Here is a 1,076-nt window from a genome sequence, read left to right on the forward strand (position 1 = left end):
CGCAGAGACAGTGACCCAGCAGGGAATTGAATCTGGGACCCTGGTGCTGTGAAGCCACAGTGCTATCCACTTGTGCTACCGTGCTGCCCAATACATTCTCCCACTTCCCTGTATGATATCCCCTCTGTCATGTGGCCGCCGACTCATGTTACTGTCCAACCTGTTTGCATCTCTTCGCGTCCTTGCCATATCTCATAATTTACTCCTATCAACTAAATTTCAATCATAGGCTCCAGCGAGAATTGAAATCGCGACGCCTGGTTTACGAGACCAGTGCTCTAACCACTGAGCTATGGAGCCAGTCCTTCTGTTTGGTGAATACTGAGACAAAGTATACATTTTTAAAAAAAATTTAGATTACCCAATTATTTTTTCCAATTAAGGGGCAATTTACCGTGGCCAATCCACCTACTCTGCACATTTTTGGGTTTGTGGGGGCGAAACCCACGCAGACATGGGGAGAATGTGCAAACTCCACACGGACAGTGACCCAGAGCCGGGATCGAACCTGGGACCTCAGCACCGTGAGGCAGCTGTGCTAACCACTAGGCCACCGTGCTGCCCGAGACAAAGTATACATTATCTAGCCCATTTCCTTTGGTTCCATACATAGATTCCCTCCGATATCCTTGAATGGAACAATCCTTTCTCTGGATACCCTCTTGCGTTTTACATATGTATAAGCTGCCTTCGGATTTTCCTTAATCCTGTTTGACAATCACATTTCAAGACCCCTTTTAGCCTTCCTAACTCCTACCCTAAGTTTCTTCCTACTTTCTTTATATTCTTCAAGGGCTTCATCTGTCCTAAGCTTTTTAGACCTTATGAATGCTTCCTTTTTCTTTTTGACAAGGTTCATATCATCCCTCATTCCCAGGGTTCCCTGAACTTGCCATCCCTATATTTCGTCCTCACAGGTACATACCGGTCCTGAAATCTAATCAACTGATATTTGAAAGCCTCCCACATGCCGGATGTTGATTTTCCCTCAAGCAGCCTCACCCAGTCAACACTCTCCAGATTCTGCCTAATGCTGTTGTAATTAGCCTTCCCCCAGTCTAACATCGTCACGTGAG

General features: G+C 46.0%; 1 non-coding gene across 1 annotated transcript; it reads right to left on the bottom strand.

Annotated features, from left to right (window-relative positions):
• Positions 1-227: 227 nt before the first annotated feature.
• On the bottom strand, positions 228-300 carry trnat-cgu. Its single transcript has one exon. It is a non-coding gene; the product is annotated as a tRNA-Thr (tRNA).
• Between the last annotated feature and the right edge of the window lie 776 nt (positions 301-1,076).

Source organism: Scyliorhinus canicula, chromosome 6 (genome assembly GCF_902713615.1).
Source record: "Scyliorhinus canicula chromosome 6, sScyCan1.1, whole genome shotgun sequence".
NCBI lineage: Eukaryota > Metazoa > Chordata > Chondrichthyes > Carcharhiniformes > Scyliorhinidae > Scyliorhinus > Scyliorhinus canicula.